The sequence below is a fragment of the Pseudomyrmex gracilis genome, unplaced genomic scaffold, assembly GCF_002006095.1.
Source record: "Pseudomyrmex gracilis isolate BER0280 unplaced genomic scaffold, ASM200609v1 scaffold_523, whole genome shotgun sequence".
Taxonomy (NCBI): domain Eukaryota; kingdom Metazoa; phylum Arthropoda; class Insecta; order Hymenoptera; family Formicidae; genus Pseudomyrmex; species Pseudomyrmex gracilis.
In genome coordinates, this window is record NW_018021107.1 from 24,125 (window position 1) to 44,786 (window position 20,662).

The 20,662-nt window shown below is 39.8% G+C and overlaps 1 pseudogene; it reads right to left on the reverse strand.

Annotated features, from left to right (window-relative positions):
- Positions 1-11,666: 11,666 nt before the first annotated feature.
- On the reverse strand, positions 11,667-13,545 carry LOC109860969 (annotated as a pseudogene).
- Between the last annotated feature and the right edge of the window lie 7,117 nt (positions 13,546-20,662).

The window sequence follows — 20,662 nt, forward strand, 5'->3', positions numbered from 1 at the left end:
ATACTAAGTAGTTCCAGCGTTGACCGCTCGATAGCGCCGCTTACCCGCGCTAGAAAAAATCAGTCCGGGAACTTTCCGGACAAACTGTGTATAATAACGTAACTCTAAATGTACACATACATTCACATAATACATTGAAAAAGTTTTTTTTAATATAAAATAACATTCGCACTCTATCATATATCACCACACTTGCTTTTGCTCTTGCTTTAGCCAGCACGGCAGCCAGCATTCAAGAAATCTAGCAGACACAAAAACATCATATGCCGCTGGCTTTACACACATCTCAGCACAAAATTATACAAATACACAAAAATACTTAAAAACCAGAAGAAAACTCTTAATATGTAGCGAAATGCCGTGAAACCCACCAAAAACGAAACTGTTGGAAACTGTTATAACTGATATCAGGTGATGCACTTCTAGACAAGGAGGAAGAGAGGCAGAGAAAGAAATCGATTGTGCTGCCGCCTGGCACGAGGACCACCGAAGTAAAGCTCCGTCGCCACTAAAAGTAGCTGAGTTTGTACCCCCTGCTCGAGATCGACTGACTTGAAAAAGCGCCCGGTGTCGCCACGACGCTTCCACCATTCTAGCGCATGCGCACAACCTATCTGCCGTAATCCTTGTAAAAAGTGAATGGGACTTTTGGAGAGGACTTCCAGGGCTTTTCAAAATTTCCCTTTAATATTTCGTTAACAATTCATTACTTTTATAGTTTTATATGATATAAGTTTGAACTTGCCGAATTGTGGAAAAGTTTGACGCGGACTGTTTATTTATGACTAAATAAAGATTCCCTACGAATTTCACATACAATTAACCAAAGTAATTTAACTTTTATAAGTTTTTCCAAAATGGCCTAATTGTGATTTTTTCTATTTCAGGGATGTTTTAGACGCTACGAAAAATCACCAGATAAAATTTAAATACACATTTTTTCTTACCGATTTTTTTTTAATGTGAAATTTTTAGGTACACCTAAAATTTAGCCGAATTGTTAGAAATTTTGATTGCACGTGTACCTATTTGTTTCACAAAGACTATTTCAGATAGTTATTTCAACACTTCACGCTTTTTATTTTTCCTGGTATGATGATTTCAAATCAGGTACTGAGTTCATCCCAGTAGATCCAAAAAACAATTGTGGTTCCTTACTTAAATGTTATTTTTAACGAATGACCCACTCAATTTGGGTCGATCCTAAAACAAAGTGTCGCTGATTTGGTTTAACAATAATAAGAAATGAAAACAAAATTAAAACCAAAACAATCTTTCAACGCACAATGCAGAACAGTGCCTTATGCATCCTGTTGCGAATCTTGAAATAAACTTAAATTATTTGCTGGACTGATTGTCCTCTTGAACACTTTCACATCCTGGTTTAATTACTCATCTCGTCGATGCTCTGATCTGCGCTTTCTAGCCCCTGTTTTCTTTCCAGGCGAGCGACGACGTTAGAGTTCTTCCCTTTCTGCCAAAAGCCAATCGAACTTATGGAGTCGCGCCGCAGCTGTAAAGACGGCCGCGTCGAACTCAGAATCGACCGATTTATTTAAACGTTAGACGACATTAATTCCGCTACCCGAAGTCTCCGGTCGCACAGTTCCGTTAACGTCACGCGTCGAGTTTGCTTCGAGTGCTTCCTGCACGACGCTGCCGATAGTTGACCGCTGCTGCTTGCACCGTTAATTGTTCCGATGCGCGCATCTATTCAGATTGTACGTTGCTAATGTCAATCCGTACAATTGATTCGTATACCGTTACGATCGATCGATCTTTGTGGAAAACATTGTAATAAGCATATGTTTAAATATAAAGATACGATACAGATAAAAGCGATAAAAAACACATCTACATTGTTGTTCAACTTATCTTGATCGGAACACGCAATCGTAACGACTATACAGTGTTGGAAATCACGTATAACATCGTCATTGTGTTAAGTTCCTCCTATTTCTTCGTGAGTGATTCCTTTGCCGCGGGCGAGTTTGGGTTTCTACACAAAAAAACTAGCGGTAACTTTCATTTGACGGCCCGAAGACAAATTTTCCTTTTTATTTTTAGTATCCGCAATCTACCGAGACGTGACACTACGTGCAGTTGTGGAGATATATCAAAATATTGTTACTGTGGAAAGCGTCTACGCGCGGAACATGTCGCGCCTTCGCAGCGACCGCAAACGATCGGTGGATTAAAATCAGCCGAACAAAAGTTACCAATACGTTTGTTGCGCGACCGTGTGTCTGCAAAGAAAAGAATACGAGCGTTTCGCATTCCGTACGTACTTTTGTCGTTTTGGAACAAATTTCATACGCGTTGTAACGACGGTAGCAACTGCGATGACGGCCACTTAGCGAAAACGTTCGATCCGGTGGACATCAAGTTCGATGGTACCGGCGATGCGCGAGGAATTGAAATCGTCGCCAACAAAATTGCTCCGACAATTTCCAAACCGTGTACGGTTTAGAAATGTGCACAAAACGTTTACACAACAAATGGTCGCGCGATTGTACAATTTGATCAAAAAAAATTTAGTAGCTGACGGAGCACTTATAGTCATGCAACCAATCGAATACGCAAAGGTAAAGATTTCCGCGACGATAAACGTGCCTGTGTTGTGCGACAAATTCCACATGGCCGCGTTGAATGAACAGTTTGCTGTGCGCAGTACAATTCCGCGACGGTGCTTGAACAACTCGACGACGTATTTGTTTAAAAGAAACAAATCGCAATGGTACGTGCAAACTTGTGGTTGGTACTTGTCCATTGTTGTCCACTTTTTGTGCAATGTTTCCGCGATAAATCAAGATCCCTTTGGCCGTACCCGCGTGAACACGGCTTAAGCCCCAAACTGCGCCTAAGCGCCCTTCCTGCTGCGCCGGCCGCTCCTTTTCACTGCCTTTCTTAGCGACCTGGCCCGGCTTCTTCACTCTGAGTTAATCTGAGCGCAGTTCTCTCCTGGACCTCGAAGCAGTCAATCGAATTCTCTCTAACTCCGACCAAGTGGTCATTTCTTACTACATCCCGACATACAACGGGGTTACCTTCAAATTCCATCTCGACGAGCGGGTCCACTCCACAGCGATTCATACTGCGTTAGAATCTAGAAGAAACTTTATTGTAAGTTATTTTATATCTTTTATTGCTAATTCCATACTATTTCAATACCACATTACTTCATTCGTTCTATATTCGAGTAATCTATTTGTCTTCTTTGCACTTAAATATTCAGTAAATATTATAACAAGTATATATAGAAGTGTATTTATTTGTTTGTTAAAAGCTTGCTAAGTACATTGTCAATTCGAGTAATATAGTAATTGCACCCAAATCATTAACAACGACTGTACTTATTATGTAAATGATTGCTCTATTTAAAAAATATTACATATATTATTGCGTTGTAATCTCAGTCGAGTTGTTGTCTTTATTCAATCTTATTGTACCGAATTTAACATATATTATATATATATATACTTATTGCTATTATTAAATCTCTAATTCCAGAGAAGAAGCGCTGAACTGCGAATTTTCTTCACCCTGGTGCTCCAGGAACGCGCTAACCTGCGCATCTTGAGGCATTTTTTTTTTTTTTCTTTGTTTACGGCATTGCCGCGTCCCCTTGGCGTGGGTACCGCCATTTTGGAGGACGCCGCGTTCCCCAACAGAGTAGCGCCGTCCAGACGGTCGACTCAAGTGTTCTGTTTGCGACCGAGAGAAGGAACGCGCTGACCTGCGCATTTCATTCGAAGTACTAATCCACTATTTTCCTTTCAGATATAATATAAAACAGTGCGCGTTATTAAATTCGTGACATAAATTGTTATTAATTAATCTTCCCGGCAATTGTAGCTGCCGAAGAGAACCAAACGCGGTATCAGATCCGGGTGGCGAGCTCATCGGTGGCGTCGTGTTAAAGCGTGGGTAGAGAGCACCGTAAACCAACCGCCTTGCGCTAACGACATCGGATACCCGGTGATTCTTTCAAACAAAGTGCTAAAACACAAAGTGCAAGTTCGGGAATATAAGGAACTGATCCGCGTCAATACGTTACATTGGTTTTACACGGCCACGTTACTCGTAAACGATCCAAGATTTTACGTGATCAAGAAAAGCTAATGTGAAAATTTATTCCTGCTCCACCTGTAATAACAATCGAATAAACAGATGTGCATAGGACAACCTCTCGGAGAACCCGGCGAATTCATTGAACTTTTCTCCGCATACGATCACTGGCAGAAATATAACCTAGGTCGTTGCTGCACAGTGGTTTTAGTGTATAGATATAACTCCAGTGAAGATATTTATTGTAGACGGTGTGCTTCTCGACCGGGAATTTACCCACTTTGCGAGGCTCTTTTCAGTTACGGCGTTGCGATCGGAACTCACTCAACCGCCGTGGCGTGATCTAATTGTCAGCGTAATCTCACAACTTTCAAACGAGTTAGCGAGTGTGCCTCGTGCCACAACGCGTATTTAAATTTCATCGGCGTACATTCTGACGACTATTACATATTAACAGATCCCCACGGTTTATATTTATCAGGGCAGTCGCGTTTAGTAAAACCATCTTATACCTTCCAAGATTTTTATGTGCGGACCACAATCGTATTGCACCCAACAGCTATCGCTCCCGTCTCTCGACTTCATGCGCCGATTTACAATTACCTGCTGTAGACAGGCGTTAGTATTTTACTTAGAACCTCCAGCAAATTCGTGCAAACCTTCGTATATCCTGTGCGAGCAGTGTAACGATACACGCTTTCCCACACCTATCCGTAGAGTTCTCGGTAACCACGGCTTGGAAATAGGACGACGTCGCGCATTCCGACGGTGTCAGATTTGTTACCAAAACCTAATCCGCCATCGCGCCGTGTTAAATTATTCGGAGTGCCTTAAACAATTTTCGTATTTCGTCGAGCATCTTAGTCTTCATGCGGTAAGTTTCTACGACTTGCACAACCCAACCGTCGTTGTGTGGTCAGAAGATCGCGTGTAGGTGTATTTTCCTTAAAGTTCTCTTCAGTTCCTTTCAACGAGTGCCTTGCCGCAAGCTATCCCGGGTCTTGTACCTAAAATAGCGGTAGGTCCATGAGTCATAGGTCCGAGTACTAAGTTCCTTTACGTTTGTATTATTATTTTTATTTTTTTCTTAGCCGCGACCGACCGAGACGTAACAGAACAAATACGATAATGTGATTTAGACAGAGATTCGCGTTCATCATCTCGTCGAACAGGTGCTGAAAAGCTGCCATTCTTTTTGTATATGCAAATGGTGTCGGCGCTTGTAGCGAACAATTCGAAGTTTGCATGGGACGTCGCTGGTTCGGTAGCGATCGAAACAAACAATAACGAACACACCAAACGGTTGCGCAGTACCGCAACGTTTAGCAACTGCGAATGCATATACGTTTTAAGCGATCGAGCGTACACGGCGATTCTCCGATAGTCGTAACGCGAAATACCAAAGTGGTTGCGCGCAACGAGCAAACTACGCAACGACAACGACGACAAATTGTTCCCGTACGCGATGCTAATGGTGGCTCGCAGCGGCAAAAAACTGTCGGACATAGCGAGCCTTGGTCAAACGCAATTGAAACAATTGTTTTAAAATGGAACGTGCGCTATATTCGTGCGCGAAACGTCTCAAATCTAACAATGTAAACTACACTTGATTGACACAACCGCATCGCTGTTGTTGGCGACTCGTTTGCACACGTTCGCTTTGTGGTGCGACAAGAGGTCATTGAGCATTCCGTTTGATGTGACGTCAAAGCGCGCAACGTTCACTCGCGTGTACTCGTTAACAACTGGTACGTTGAAACCGAAGAACTGAGCTTTTACGCGTTTCGACGCATGTTTGCCGGACGCCGTGTCGTAAACGGCAGACCCGTGATAAAACTGCGCGAAACGATAAACCATGCGTCGCGCGCGCAAACTAACAAGTACGTAAACACGTACCTGTGATTGTTCGTTTGCGCGCGCATCAATCACGTAAGACCGATCTCGCGTTAGTCACGAGACGAGCGTCGTTGTTGCGACTGGTGTTCAACGCATTGAACAAAACCGTTGCGTTCAGCTATGTCATTTAACGAACGTTTTGATCCGTGAAACTAACATCTTCATCCGTCGAACGAACGTCTTCGTTTGTCGAACGATCTTAGTCCGACGAACGAATCTTTTGGTATTGACGCGTCAACAAACGATCATGAGTTGCAACGGCGACGATTGTTTCGTCACAGATGTGATATAATTGGCGGTACAATACTTAAGCTCACTGCGTAAAGCTTGCGGCAATTGGTATCATTCGGATCAGATCGACACGTCGGACTTTTTGAACATGAATCGATCAACGAACACTTCTTTTAGGCGTCGATTGACTCATGATTTGTTACCGAAACACCGAGCAACAAACCGTTTGCCTCCCCTTCCGGTTTCTCGTCATGTCTGAGTTAACGTGCAAGGATTGTCGGAATCGATAAATGTTCGACAAAACAACCGTTGTCGTTCGCAAAGCGAGCGCGCAAACAGACATCCGATGTCGCTGTCGCGCAAAAAGTTGTATATATGCTGCGCCAAGTGCCATTTCGCGTTGACGACCGCGCTAATTAGCGTCCATAGTGATACCCTCGCCGCAGGAGTACAAACGCAAGAAAAATGCCATAGTTACAGCACACCTAAATTTGACAAGACACCTGATCGATTTTACCAAATGCTTTCCACGACCCAAGCGTCACTAATCCGGCGGACGAAACGGCAGAGCCACTGTTAATTACAACAATGCAATGCGACACAAAATTCAAACGTACGACTTCGAATTGTAGCTTTGGTAAAAATAAAAAGACAAAAATAAGCAACTTTGTTTAAAGCGCGATACGTTGGATCGCGTGTATCTAACGAATCTAAAAATTCACGCAATCCGCGATAACGCAACAATGCGTTGAAAGTGTTGCTACGCTCAAAGAGGCACTGGCAACAACGCAACAAGAACGCGTTGTTTGACAACGACTTCAGACGCGATTGCGCGGATTCCGAACTTGATTTGATAAGTGCGTCGTCGAAGCAAACAAAAGAACCGCGAAATTTGCGTTTGACTCGATGTACAACAATCAAGAAGTTTACATCAATCGCGTAAATCGCGTCATCTATCGAAACGCACCGATCGCGCAGATTGTCTTGATTGCACCGATTGCTTGGATTGAATCAATCGCGCGTCAATTTGCGAATACTACGGTAATTATTTAGACATCGACGTCGGTGGTCCGTTTAGTCACGATGCAACAAACCGTTTCAAGACGACAATGTCTCAACGGACAACACTTTGAACGACGAGCATCGAGACGTTCTGCCAAAGTGCGACGTAGAGCTATTGGGCGCCACTTGCGCAGACGTGTCGCTACCACCGTACAAATACGCTAGAGTAACTATGTTGATAGCGGTGCAACGAGGGCGTCCCGTGATCGATTTGTTCATTGAGAAAGGCGGTACATTGAAGAACATTTCGCAATCGAGCAAGAGCTACTTGTACTACCTGACTACTTACCCGTTAAAAAAACACATTTTGCGGTTACACTCAACTCACGCGGTATATACGTGAAAACGCGATACGCTTCCCGCGTCACCACGTTTGTGCGTTATTCGGTTTCGACAAAACGCGCGATTCAAAACTTTGTACGGTTCCGACCCAACGACAACGGATGCACGTATTGATCGGGCGAATGCGTGCTTTGACGTACCGTTCAACTTTGATTGTATTGAAACACGATCCGTGTATTCACAACGGTAGCATTGTAATTGTATCGCAAATATACATTACCGAATCAAATAAGAGCATCAATTCCATACACGTGACGCCGTATAATCTCGGCAACCTGGACGCCGATTTTAACGGAGACGTGTACACGTGCATGATTGTACACGGAATCGAATCGTTGCTCAAATTGCAAGCGTGCATGTTTCGAACGTTTTTGTTCGGCGAAGAGTTGCACTCCACGTGATCCCAATTAATGACTTATTACTTATTCTCGCGCCTAATGTGCAACACGTCGTCGCAGCGCGTTCGTCGTTTGTTGAACAGCGTAGCGATACGTTCGAAACAACTGAGCGTAGAGCATACAAATTCCATTGCGGTAAAACTATTGTTTTTTTGCAAACTTAATTATGACCGATCCATGGAAGCTCTGTGTCGCGCAATGCACACATACGGTCATTAAATGCCAGTTTACAAGCGCGCATCAATACGTCGCTACGTTATTTGCGTCAGAATTCCAACGCGGAATAAACGTAGACGTTTGGATCGACAAATCTATTTAAAATCGCGCGTAACTCGACAATATGATATGCATAGTGTTACATCCCGGTCGGTCGCGGCTGATAAAAATTAAAAACGACTTAGATCACGGAACTACGACTGGAACCTACCGCTTATTTTGGGTAAACTACCCGGTATCGCCCGCGACAATGTGTTTGCTTAGGAAAATGTTAAAGATCTTGGATGCCCGGACGATATTACACGCAGTCACCCGAGAAAATATACACGGTTGGGTCGTGAATATTATTAACTTCGTCGTAGTTAAAACGGTCAATCACGTACAGGTGCTGCTCTATGCACTCGATGCAATCCAAGAGCGAGCTATACTTTACTAGGCTCGCGTAGCACAACTGGCAATAACTATCCGCGCGTCTCCGCCCGATTTCGACGCCGTGACTTCCTAAAATTTGACGAACATGACGCGGTAAGTTTGGTGTCGTTACACCGCTCACAAAGGGTGTACGATGGGGCTTCTAAATTTGTGGGTGGATCTAAGTAAAAAACTCGCGCTCTTTTGCAACGTGTAGACAGGTAGGTTCTCATTAAATTTACCGGAGGAATATTGCCGTGGTGAAGATACGGAAATATCATGAAATCGTGCTATCACTCCGAGTCACTGAAAAGAGATTGGTGCACACAGATATCGCAATCGTACGCAAGCAAAATCAGCATTACATTTGCCCAGCACAGGCAACACTAGATAAATCCGGTCTTTACCTCCGCGCTTGTTATAGGCACGTTGTAATTAATCTCGTCTCGCGGTTCTGTCGACGGAATGTTACCGGTGCACGATGTGCATTAAATATCATCGGTCCACGAGCGTATCACGGCGCGAACTCGATTGCACTGAAGTTAAAAGATTTTCATTAAAGTACTTCCCCGGAATTAAGTAATATTCTAGAGTCCAGGAGCTCGTAAAAATTATCGGTGTGTATCGCAATAACGAAGAGGTAATGATTATGACATTCCTCGCAATCACGTACGCTCGGTAGAATCGTGGTTATGCTCGCGTTGCATTTATCACAAATTAAGTATATCGGATTATATCGGAACGGTTTCTGATGAGTACTTTGTAAGTTTCGAAAACTGTACAGTAAGGTCCGATATCAATCTCGTACATGCAATATATACAATAAATTTTGCTATCTCCGTACCGTTGGTATTCTGATACCTGGCGACATCGACCTAAACTATATTTCTGTCACTGATCAAAATTCTCTGGTAGTTAAATGACTGTGCCTGACAATAAAGATTCTAGCACACGGATACTCATTTATTTTACTCGAGAGTTACTACAGGAGTAAAATTACATATGCGCTTATATTTATATACTTGATAACGAAGATCGGTTACAGAAAAGCTCGCAGGATAATAGCGACGTACGGAATCTATAGGAGCCAATTTCATCAACTTGCAAATGTCGATATTCAAATTGACCTTTTCGTTGCTTAAAACTAACATTTCGTGCATTCTTGGAATACGCGGATGTTATAATGTATCCACGACCCACGCGATGACTCTACGCCACCGTTGCGTTTGCCAGCCAGCACAGTTACCACGTTTACATTTGTTCGGCATCTACAATTAAGAACTCTGAGTTTATATGGCCGGCGCAGTGATTATTATGACACTACATTCTGTGATTAATTAATACTCCTGAAAGGAGTTTATAAATTGAAGATACCTCGAGTGGATGCGCCGTTCGGGCGCTTTCCTTCTCTCGGTGATGGAGCTGAGACAAAGGCAACATGCCAATATGGCGGCACCTACGCTCCGTCTAGACAAGGACAGCAATAAACGCGGCGTCCTTCAAGATGGCGGAACCCACGCTTTGACCACGTAGTCACGCCGTGCAAGGTAATTGAAAAAAAAGAAACTTCGAGATTCGCCGTTCGGGCGCTTCCTTTATTTGACGATGAGATGATACTTAATGAGCGCGTCTACGAGAAGATTGAGGGTTTATAATTAACACGAATTATGCAAAATGATTAATCCATATATATATTCAAAAAAAATGGCTTATCCTAGCCGACAGAAACACATGCACAGAGTGGGTCTACAATACTCTTTGTATATAGCGAGATTATACTACTGTTAATATATTCTTAGTATGTTCACTCAAGTGCGACAATAATTATTATACTTGAGTGTAAAGTTAATACCGTTGTAGCATAGTAATTAGAGATAAGCAAATTCTAGAGTTAACTTAAGGTTACAAATGTGGACAAATAGCAAGAATACCTGAATATAAAAAATTATAATACTTATTGAATACAAATAATAATGAGAACAAATGAATATAGATAATAGTAAAAATAACTTCCAATTACGCTTGCTTCTAGACGCAGCAAGAAATCGATTAAGAATTGTGAGTATGGATTCTGTAGAGGATCCGTGAAAGCGGGATAAACTCGACGGCGTCAGTCGACATGCAAGACTTGGAGAAAAGTCGAGTCACTCGAAAGAGATCTAAATCAGAAGTGCTCTCGGCTTGGCTTCGGAATGAAGGAGTCGGGCCAGCGCGTCGTGAGAATCAGTGGAGAAGCGCAGAACTAGTAGAAGAGCGCTTAAGCGGGGTTTGGAGCTTAAACCGTGTTCACGCAAGTACGGCTGAAGGATCTAAAGGAAAGTTGTCCGGGAAAACGGTTTCCATTGGTCGAAGCGGGTCTAACGGAATGTCTTAATGTTAGGGTATGTTTGGATGCATAGAATAGTTACGAGGCGTATATATGTATGTGTATGTACATGCTTAAGGCTATGGTAGGAAGAAATCTTAGTATAGCGCAGAATTAACCTATACTAAAAGAACTTACAAGTTAAAAGTATTGTGCGGACGTAACAATACAAGCAACTACTGATCTAGGTAAAAGATGCGATCGCGCGGTGCTTAACCTAACAGCAATTGGTACAGTTGGTTTTACGATATAATGTATAGCGCGCGCGTTTAATCGGACTGTCGTCCAAAAAGAGAAGTCGTAGCGATCGTAACGTTTAAACTGTTGGAATTATTTGTTCAACGGTAGTATCCAAACGTACAAGTATTGTCCGCGAGAAAATGCGACGCCGTTGACTCGAATCACACTCGCATAGATGAAGCGAATCTCTTGGAATACGTGAGAGCGCGAGTGAACGGAGCTTACGCCAGTGTCAATTCCGCTATAGTAAAACATGATTTAACGTTTGTTTAATGTCACTAAGCAAGACAATGATGTATTGACGGCACCAAAATAAACGTATATTTGATGTAACGCAGTGTTGATTTATTGTTCCTTTTTTGCATTTGCTAGCGAAAAAACAACGTTTACGATTTGCAAATTTACATAGTTTTTTTCTTACATATCCTAGTTTTTTTTTAATTGTTGGTGTTCTCGTCCTTCTCAACAATGTTTTGCTTCTTTTTTACTCTGCGCGATATCTTTTACTTAATCTTGGAAATAGTTTTTGTGCCTTTTTCATTCTCAAAGTCCTTTCAAGTCTCCAGCACAACACGCGACTCGAGATGTCGCCGCTGTTTCTCGACGCGTTGTTTTCGCACTCGAATATACACCTGGTTAGAGCGACGTTGGCGGGACTGTGTTCTAGCTGCGGGTTCAGCAGTTCGATCTTGGCGTAACCGATCAAGACTTTGACGTGCAACGTGCGTTCGATTAGACGCTCGAACAGCTGACGAGCGTTTTCGTCCTGCCCTGAGCGATTCCAAAATCAATGTACGATTTCCAAAGCAGTCCCGGCATGTTCAATCGCGGCCGGACAACGGCAAATTCGTAGATCGCGCGGGGGCAATCAATCTCATTCAAACGCGTGTCCAGCTCGGTAAATCGCATCCCAGTGGCGCAATTCTCCGGACCGAACTCGAGAAACTTCACATACAACTTGCGACATCGATCAAAACTCTACAAGCTGCGTTTCCAGATCAATGTAACTTTGATTGAGCTTGTTCGTCGGACAGATGCCAAGTGCCAGATCCAACGTTTTTTTTGGTTTCGCAAAGTTCTTTTGTCGGATTACGACAACGTACGCGTAATACAGCCATATCTTGGAGAAAGTGAAACGTTTGTGCGGTATGAGTTTCAGGAACACTTTGTACACCTCACGGCAACGTTCGATGTCTTTCGTTTCCAGTTCCTCGAAGATGGCATACTTGATGCAAAGGTAAATGTACCTATGCCAGCATTGGGTTTTCTTGATGGACGGAACTTTAGCGATCGCTTGTTCGTACGTCTTGTGAATCACATTGGGTTTACTTACAAACTCCACCAGTCTAAGATAATTGAACCACGTGTCGTAGGTAGACGGATTCTCTTTCACTCTCTGCTCGTACTGATGCTTCCGCTTGCTGATCACGTCCTCGATTCCCAAGCAATCGCCGTACTTTTTTTCGTGAATTGTATAAACCTTGTAAATTTCTTGACTGCTTTTTTTTTGCAGATGTTCCAAAGCGTACTTGTAGATGACATGCGCGCAAACGTGTTTTTGTCGATTCTTCTCGAACTTGCCAAAAGCCGGAAACAACTTCTTGTCCAGACCCTCGTCTCCGTAAAAAGTTCACCGCTTGTTTGTAAACGTCGCGCGCGCCTCTGATAAATTTGTAAGGCTCCTTCGTACTTTATCCAATGCTTTATCGGGATGTACCATAACAAAGTGCTCGTAAATTTGTCGGGCGCGATCAATCTCTTTGTCGCAGCACAAACTTCATATTCGTCTGCCAGGCTTCTGTACATCCGGTTCTCATTTCATCCATCGCTCGACCACTTGACGCGCACAGGCAATGTTTTCCAGAAATTCTTACATGTACATATATTTGTACCAAAATTGATTTGCTCGTGGCAGCAACGTAACCGCACGATCCCACAAATTCCTGGCGTAATTGACCTGCCTGTTGCGCATCTTTATCTTTATGTATTTGAGACACACAAAGATATATTCCGATAATCTACCGTCAGCGCTAGCTCGTAAATAGATTTGGCCCGTTGAATCTGTTTCTGACTTTCTTTTCATTGTGCGTACTTTATCCAGTTAGAAATGATCATACGATTCTTGCGTATGACATCCTCCAACGCTTTGCGATTTTAATGTTGATAATAAGCAAGTTCGTGAAAGTCCAAGATCTTCTGCTTTGAAGGTGAAGGCAGAATCTCCAAGTCACATTTTTTTGCTTCACTAAGCAGCTGCACGGCTGTGATCTTTATCCCCGCGGGCACCTAGTTTTTCATTCTTGCCACCTTGAGCATCTCTGTGATTTTTCCGTCTCTGTGTGAGAATTTCACAGTATATTTTGTGGCACTTTGTGTTAATTTTTCTGCAATATAAAAGAAATAAAAGAAAATCAATACTACTTTTGAATTCTTTTCTAGGTTAAAAAAATTCTATCCGCGATACGTACACGTCTCAATTAGAAAAATATCAGAATATCAAGAATTGATATAAAACCTTGGATTGATTTGGTCGATATTTAGTTAAAAGTTTGTAAGAAAATATCAAATTTCAAAAACTTACAATTAAGAAAATCTTACAAAATATTAATGTTTCATAAGTTTTTTAATTATAAATCAACTTATTTTCTAATATCATTATCGTATAATTATTAATTTTTACGTCCCTAATACCAACAATATTATCCAGCATACTCCAAATGTAATTTAGTATAAAAATTAATAAATTTCATATTCATCAAGTACATACTCATAATAATTAAAGACAAAAGATTTATTTTTACCTATTTTGTAATCCAAGTTCTAGCATCCTTAATTATATTGTTTGCTATAATTATCAACTCAGTAATTTTAAATTCAAGACATTCAATATTAATATCATCTTTATTTTAAAAGTTGGAATCACCTCTTTCCATTTATGATAATTTTTTTTACGCAAATTTATAAACTGGCAGGCAATTACACTTACTAACTTTTCAGGAATTGCACCGTTTAATATTTTTTATCTTACAGAGATTACAAGACCAGTTTTTATAGTCTTAATAATAACAATATATTTTATATATTCTTAAATATGACAATAAGTACTTGTTTTTCTTGTTTCTATAATCACCATTAAAAGAATAAAAATCTTACTTACAGATTTCTCCAGGAAAAAAACAAGATAAATTAATATACTTATTTAAGTAACACATCAAATAGGATTTATATACTGATTTACTTACTCACCATTTTACTTATAATTAGTTTACTTTTGAATATAAACCTAAAATCTCACTCAAATTTTTTTAAGGCAATATGGACAACTTTAGTTTACTATTTCTTTTAATAATAAGAATCTTATCAAGAATGCCACCAGTTTGTTTTTTTATCTTTAAATAATTCACAACTTAAATTATTATTAAAAATTCAAATAAGATAATAATAATAATGTTTCTTTTATTTAATTCCTTGTTAATAACATTTATCCACAGAAAAATAATTTTATGATCCATATTTGTAAAACACTTTAAATCTAAATTTACATTAAAAAATCAAGTTATGATGTAAATAATTCTGCCTTTATTATTTTACCCTTGTTTACGCCCTTAATTAAAATACTTTAAAAAGTTTAAGTTAGTAGTAAACTATAAGCCGGCAAAGGTTAAAAAACAATTATTTTAGAAATCTTAAACATTTTAATAGAAATTGATATTTTTCAATTTGCAATCTACAAGTTTTACTATAAAATATAAAATGATTATTAACTAAAATTATATTCATAATTTAAATACCCTTAAATGTCTTTAGTATTAAAAAAGTATTTTTTAAATAAATTTACAATTTATTACTTAAATCAGACATAGCAGTTTAAGTTTTATAAGTAATTTTACTACCAATATATTACATTTACTATAAATATAAAATGAACAAATGACTATATTTGACGAATCATAAAGATATTGGAAGTCTACTTTATATTTGCTACATAAGCTGGTATGATCGAGTCATTAATAAGAATAATTATTTGAATTAAACTTGGATCATGCGGAGCAATCATTAAAAATGATCAACTTTATACTTTTATTGTAACATAACACAAATTTAATATAATTTTTTTCATAGTTGTGCCATTTATAATTAGAGGATTTTGTAATTTCCTTGTCCTTTTAATAATTGGGTCAGCAGACATAGCTTATTCACGAATAAATAACATAGGATTTTGACTTCCATTTCCGTCTATTATACTTCTTACTTTAAAAAAATTTAGTAGCTCCGGTGTTGGAACTGGTTGAACAGTATACCCTCTTCTCTCCACAAATATAATCCACAAAGGTTCGTCAGTAGACTTTTAACAATATTTCTTTACATATTGCAGAAATTTCTTTAATTTTGGGAGCTATTACTTTATCTCTACAAATATTAATATAACTTATAAACATTTTTCTGTAGACAAAACTTCTTTAATAGTCTAATTTTTCTTAATTACAGTTATTCTGCTTGTTTCATCACTACCTGTGCTAGCTGGTGCAATTACCATGCTCTCAGATCAATAATTAAATACCTCATTTTTTGACTTTGCAGGAGGGGTACACTTAACCCTATACCAACACTTATTGTGATTTTTTGTACATCCAGAAGTTTATATTTTAATCTTACTAAGATTTGGAATAATCTTTCATTTATTATAAGTACAAAAAGTAAAAAAGGAACATTCGGATTCTTAGAAATACTTTATGCAATAATAGCAAATAGATTCCTAGGATTCATTGTATAAACCCATCATATATTTTCAGTAGTAACAGATGTTGACAAGCTTATTTTACCTTAGCAACAATAATCATTGCTGTTCCCACAAAAATTAAAATCTTAAGATAAATTACTACCTTGCACAAAAATACAATAAATATATTAAAAGGGTATTTGGGATCTTTTATATACAAGATGCAAGTGTAGCATCTTATATAAACTTTAGAATTGTTATTACAAGTCAAAGTTCACGTGTAAAAATTTACAAGTGAACACGTATATATGTATATATGTACACGTATAAATTCTGCACAACACCTAGCGAACGGCTCTTATAACCGAATATATATTTTCTATTAGTTTGGAAACTTCGGAGCCTTAAAAGAGTTTTTACTTGTTTAACATAAATATAACTTCCACTTTTTTATGATCATTGAGATTTGTAATTACAGTTACCATAAAATGATTACCTGGTTTTATACTATCAAATTCATCAATTGATGTTGTTGTGTGACCGGGGTTAGGTGATAATTATGGCCAAGGACTTACCGTATTGTTGATAGATCACGGTCGCCAGTTGTTTTCTCCGCCAAACAACAAGGATGTGCGGGATGAGTCCCTCAGGAAATTCCTTCCTGTCGTGATGGGGAAGGTTAATCCAAATAACTTTGCACAACACGCAGTATTTACGAATATATGAATATAAGAATATATCACTGTTTATTCTCTTGTCACTACAACTATATATTGCACGCGCGTAACGCGTATTAATTAAAGCGCATATAATTATTAAACGCTGAACTGAGCCGCGAGAACTCTTTGTTATAACACGCATTAACGATTACCACGTCTTACGTGTTCGGTACCTCGTGTTCGACTGCTGGCACAAGATGGCCGGTCCTTCCTTCTCGCCACCTAAAGCACGGATCACGCGAGAACGCGTAGGTGCACCTTTAGGTGTGTTCTTTTTCTATGTTCGCGAGACTCAGTTACTTTCCCGGTCGGGCGCAGATTAGTCCTTCTTTTTACGTTCCTCCGCGCTTGTTTAACACAGTAAGCACATTGGAACCTTAACAACTGTTTAAACAAACAAATTTTTCAAATTACTAATTAACAAATTTCAACCCGGTGGTTACTTTCCTACTCACGCTTGCATACCAAAAATGTTTATAATTTTGACTAATTCCTAAAATTNCCTTTTAACCAAATTTTACAACTAACTATTTCTTTTATGACATATATCACCCTTTTGAAGTGCCAAACATAATCACAGAACTAATTCTTCTTAACCAATAACTTTTTCCAAAATTACTAACTAAGCCTTAAAAACCCGTTTACACCAATCTCAGGTTCACTCTATTCGCCACCGTGTTGTTTTTATCCCTTAACACCATGTTTCAGTTGAACCATGTGTATTGTACCTAATTTATCGCAAATACTTTTTTAGAACGCCTTAATGCCTTATCTGGACTAATTTGCCTCCTCGGCACCCTAACTTAAGCTACGTGGACACTAGGGACCTTAACTACTCCTGTAGCGGAGTTAACAAAAGAAAACGCGCTTAAAGCATCTCCCTAGCGTTTGTACACGTTTTAGAACTCAACAAAACTTTTAACGGTCACTTAGAAAACTCAAAGCTCAAAACAAAACCAGACCGTGACCCTTGATCACTAAAGAAAGAAAACAGAACTAAACAAAAGACTAAGGAAAAACTCCATTACTGGAGTACCGCTTGGCTCGCTGCCAATCGCCTTACATGAAACACTTTACTTAACTACTAAGTAAATTTTTCTCTGTTTCAGTTTACTTCCACTGGTCGCTTTAGTCGCAACATTCTCCACCACTTGAAGAACTTTTCACTTGTTGCGCTTGTTACTAGCTAAACTTAAAGTAACGTGTCCAACTTAAGTGAACACCCGCCATTAGAATGACGCTTAGGACAGATAATCTTAAAACTAAAGATTAGGACATAAGGTAAGTATACTCAAAACTATTAAATACTGGTAAGTATAAGTATAACAATTTTTTTGCTTAACCTATAAAACTTATTTTTTCTTTTTCAGGTAGCTCCAGGATACCCTACTTTATCGAGAACTTTGCTAAGCACTTTCTTGGACCAATACCTGGCCTCTTTACGCAGCTCGTTCTTTTCATATTGTCTTTGAGCCGTTAACAGTATTTGTCTCTCCGTAATGAAACTCTGTTCCACACACTGTAACGCCCTGCTCTGCGAACGGGCTTCCGGCTCTGGTGACAGTTGTCACATCCGTGGACAAAGATGTTTCTGTTTTTTTTCTTTTTCATTTTTCTTTTACAGTAGTCGGTAAATTACCAGTCTTGAATATACCGTGGTCGGTAAAATACCATGGTCGGTAATGTACCATGGTCGGTAATATACCATGGTCGGTAATATACCATGGTTGGTAATATACCATGGTTGGTAATATACTGTTGTCACAGCAAAATATTGTTATTAGAAAAGGTTATAATAGCGTATCAATACAGATTATTATGTATGATTTATTTTTGTATGATTAGTGACATATTGTAACCACTGTTCGCAACGCTACAGCAAACCTATGTTAATATAAGTATTTTACCTAGATAGCTATATTATTCTACTAATAATCCTTTTCATGTTAACGTTATTAATAATTTCTAGTAGTAATTCTTTAATGTTCTTGAATGTTCTTTTCTCACGCGTAAAAACCGCGGGCGCTGGCCTTGGCAAGCGAAGGGTCGCCAAAGAGATAAGGCACGCGCAAAGATAGAGCACACTTCGCGACCGCAGGAACCAAGCAAGCGTGAAACAATGCTGCATCAACACCTTTTATAAAGTATATAAGCGACCGGAGCGACTGGTACAGCCAGATGCGTTTATTCAGTCAGAGCTGTCACGTCCCAACATTTTTTCCCTCCTAATCGTCCGCAATGACGTTAAACTACGGCGATAACCGTTGTATTATAATCACATACTTCTGTATAGTTGTGTCAAGCTTAAAGTTATGTATCTTTCCATAATCTTATGTTAGCCAGGTTCGTGCGACTGTTTTTTCCGTGTGGACAAACTCACAGTCCTTTACGCGTAGTATTAAGCCGTTTTTCACCGCCCCAAGCTCTGATTGGTCGAGAAGAAGTTCCTTTGAAACACTACCTTAAGTGCTGACCATAGACTAGAAGTGTAAGGTAGGTGCGCGTACAGTGAAGTACGCCGTAGAACACAAAGTTAAGAGGTAACTCATGCCGGTAACCGATTATACTAGTAGTTACCGTTTTTCTCAAGTATCAAAGTCGGTACTGTTCCCAGTACCATCGTTTTACCATACTTAAACTTTTACCACGGTCGGTAAGTGAACAGTTGCTAAAAGTCGTGCTTCCGAGCAAATTATCGACCCGCACGAGTTACCATCGTGTTCCTATTCCCGTTAGCCATGTTTCACTTAGCTTAAGTCCGAATCACATGATATTACGTAAGTTGCAAAATTAGTATAACAAAAACCACAAGAGATAGGAAAAAACGGTTTTCACCGTTAGAATCAGTGTGAAAAACTGCAAAATACCAGTGTGGTTTCGGGTCCCCAGAATTTGTTATTAACAATTGGTTGTTTAAATAGTTAAAATTATTGCCTTTTAAAAACGTGGTATTTTGCAATTAAGTAATAGAAACAAGAATCTGAAAACCGTTTTTCTCTAACTATCACCGTTTCCGAGATAATCGAGTTGTTTACTTTCACTATGTCGCATAAAATTCTCGAACCCAAAGTGAAGATACCTACGTGGTCCGTTTCCGAATATCTCTTCTGGTTCTCGAAATATCCACAATTGTTAAAAACCGCTATATCTCATAAGTCGTAGAATGTTAACGTACGTACTATGTCTGTATGTGTGACTTTTAGTCTTCACGGAAACTAAGTTTTCGGCTACTTCCCAATTCCGTGTTTAATCTGGGAAAGTATATCTGTATATACTAAAGTGTGTCCCAAGGGGGGACCCTTTGCGTTTTTTCTCGTACAAGTGTATATCTATATATATGCGTTTAATATAGTAAGTTGCGCGTATAGTCAGTAAGTCTTCCGTGTGCGTTCCAGAAGCGTTATTAATTGTAGCGTAAACCTAACTATAACCAGCAAAAGTCGTTGTAAAGTGCATACGCACTCGTAGTAATTCTCACGACATACCGGCACCCTTCAAGGCCAAGCCGTGCGCCGGTTTGTTCCAACAAAGGAAAAGCCGAAATCTTTGTNTTCTGCCGAGGCGAGAATTCCGAAGTTATCACGCCCTTGGAATTACGCCGAAGCGAGGCACCGCAGTGTCGCCAGCCGTTATCTTAATTTGGAAGACAAAATATAAGTCCCGCCAAGGCGAGAGAAAAATAAGTTTATCTTATCATAGTGCGACATTCCTGAGGCGTGAGCTCGCCTTAGCCGTGAGAACGCTCCGTCTCCCACCGTAGTAATATCTTGGGTACTTCCCCGGTCTTTCCCGCCGTATCCGCAACCTGATTGGTTGGTCGTTCCTTCAGGTCCCGTCCCCACCATCCCTACTCCAAGCGTACGGAGCAGCGTCTTAGTCTTAGAGCAGCGAGTAGTCAGTCCATATCCGAGAGTCGAAGTAGTAACAGTGTTTCAAGACTACAAGCAAACCGAGCGTCTTGCTTGCAGTCTCTGTTCAAAAGTCAGTCAAGTAA